This window comes from Saccostrea cucullata, unplaced genomic scaffold, assembly GCF_032062105.1.
Source record: "Saccostrea cucullata isolate Sc308-1 unplaced genomic scaffold, CSIRO_AGI_Scuc_v1 ctg18227, whole genome shotgun sequence".
NCBI lineage: Eukaryota > Metazoa > Mollusca > Bivalvia > Ostreida > Ostreidae > Saccostrea > Saccostrea cuccullata.
Genome location: NW_026925931.1, coordinates 7,732 through 10,187, shown reverse-complemented (window position 1 = coordinate 10,187; position 2,456 = coordinate 7,732). Strand labels below are relative to the sequence as shown.

The window sequence follows — 2,456 nt, the reverse complement described above, 5'->3', positions numbered from 1 at the left end:
TATGCGCTTCCTGATGACTTAGAATAACTCACAATTTCAATGATCTGACATGTTGATATCATATGGCGACATCTTTAATGATCGATAGCTGAAAAGGAACTATCACCTGCAAACGTGGAAATTATGGATGTTATTCAAATCTATGATGATTGGTTAATATCAATCGTACTATATAAAAACGCCATTCAAGAAATCTGGGCCTAAATCAGAAAGTGGCTCGTTTTAGCTTCTAGCTTCTGGATATCATTTGATACCCGCACCTCAGATCTCCACATTTTTTCCTTATTCAAAATAAGGAAAAAATGCGGACGGGAGTATTTGGACTAATTTTCCGCATTCATTCCAGATTTTCTCCGTATTCAAATTTCCAGATTTTCTCCGTATTCAAAATATGGAGAAAATGTGGATGGGAGTATTTGGACTCTTTTTCCGTATTCTCTCCAGATTTCCGCATTTCCATATATACAAAATATGGAGGTATTTACTTGGTTGATAAAATGCGGAAATACGGAAATCTGGAGAAAATACGGAGTTAATCACATGGTTATAAAATGGCTAATAAAACCGCTACATGATGCATACATATATAAATATTTACAAAACCATCAACAATGTGCAAAATTATATACAATTTATTATATCATTATGAGAAAAAAACATATAAATGAATGAACAAAATTACACATTATGTTCATGATCAATGTATTGGATCTTATATCTTTGACAAACAAATAGGAGCATGTATGCAAAAAAAAATGGATCTCTTATTTAAGCCACAAGTTCATCATAGAAAAAATGTGGCATTTTTTAATATTCATATTAAATAAATGGAAATTTATTCATTCTATTTAAGCAAAAGTGGGAGTGAAATGTTCAACACTATTAGGTATTGGGGAAAAAATAACAATTGACATAGCATTGAATATTTACAAAACAAGAAAAAACTTTACACATTTTTTATCAATCTGGATCACATTTGCCATTTTCTACCTGCATCCCTGATTCATATTTCTCACAATTCAATTTATATGTCAGGTCTGTGCTTTACACCCATCTGTCCAATAAAAATTTTCTTCAGACTTCTTTGTAATTTGTAAGGTCTCTGCATGTTTAATTTCTTGCAGCAGCACTTGCGGTTGAATTGTCAAATCCTATCAACTAAAAAAAAAGTTCTTAAATTATAATGGTGCAATATTAATAATATTTAAATTCATTGCTTTTATTCCTTTTAAAATCTTTTTATAAACACAAGTTTGGGTTCTTCAATTTAATATCAATTTGTTTAAAATATTATTTATAATAATGACAACTTCATAGTTGACTGTTTTTAATTAAACAAGCAATAAAAAAAGAAATAAAAGAATATATATACCTCAAACATAACCATCCATGGACCAAGCTTTAAGCCCGTTAAAATCGCAGTAAGTTGAATAAGCACTTATTCTTTTTCAGAAATCTCCTCCTCATGCACAGACGCTACCAAAAAAAAAATGTATGGTAAATCATTGCTCGAGATTACAGCCCATGGCTCACCAAAATTAACACCTTTAATTGTGGTTAACCATAATAAAATTCTATGAGCTGATTGAAAGATTTGAATCATGGGCATATTGGCTGAAACGTACATAGCCTGGTAGCTCAGTCCTAGGCCTAGAGTATTTATTTTCATCATCACAGTGACACACATGTTAAAAAAAATATGACTGACCTACCGCATATGAAATACGTGTATCTGCATCTTTTGGTTGATACAGCAATACGATCTCAGGCTGTCTGGTCAACAAACTTCTTCCTTTAGACAGAGCAGACGTTGCAACATGGAGGCCAAGGTTAAATTTTGGCGGTCTGTTGTTTAAATTAATTGATCACTGAGCCCGACTTTTTGAAACATTCTTCCGATCCCGATCAAATTGTACATAACATTCAGGAGAAACAGAGAACTGCTGTTAACTCCAAGACAGTTTTTATGCACCCAAATTTTTTGGGGGCGCATATTGTTTTTGTCCTGTTTGTCTGTTTAGCTGTATGTCTGTCTGTTTGTTTGTCTGTTGTCAACTTTAACCTTCGCCATAACTTTTGAACCATGAGACTTAGAGACTTCATATTTGGTATGGATACTCCACTACAAAAACACTTTCAACTGACACCAAGGTCAATGACCTTATGACCTTGATTGTGACCTTTATGCTAAAAATAGCTTTTTCGAACTTTCGCCATAACTTCTGAACCGTGAGAGATAGAGACTTCATATTTGGTATGCATACTCCACTAATTAGGCACTTTCAACTGACACCAAGGTCAATGACCTTGTGACCATGACTGTGACCTTTATGCTTAAAATAGCTTTTTGGAACTTTTGCCATAACTTCTGAACGGTGAGAGATAGAGACTTCATATTTGGTATGCATACTCCACTAATTAGGCACTTTCAACTGACACCAAGGTCTGTGACCTTG

The 2,456-nt window shown here is 33.5% G+C and overlaps 1 long non-coding RNA gene across 1 annotated transcript; it reads right to left on the bottom strand.

The window, feature by feature from the left end:
- Window positions 1–970: 970 nt before the first annotated feature.
- LOC134270093 (uncharacterized) lies at window positions 971–1,970 on the bottom strand. Its single transcript, XR_009992722.1, has 3 exons — window positions 1,713–1,970; window positions 1,373–1,476; window positions 971–1,151 (listed from the first exon to the last, which is right to left on the bottom strand). It is a non-coding gene; the product is annotated as an uncharacterized LOC134270093 (long non-coding RNA).
- Between the last annotated feature and the right edge of the window lie 486 nt (window positions 1,971–2,456).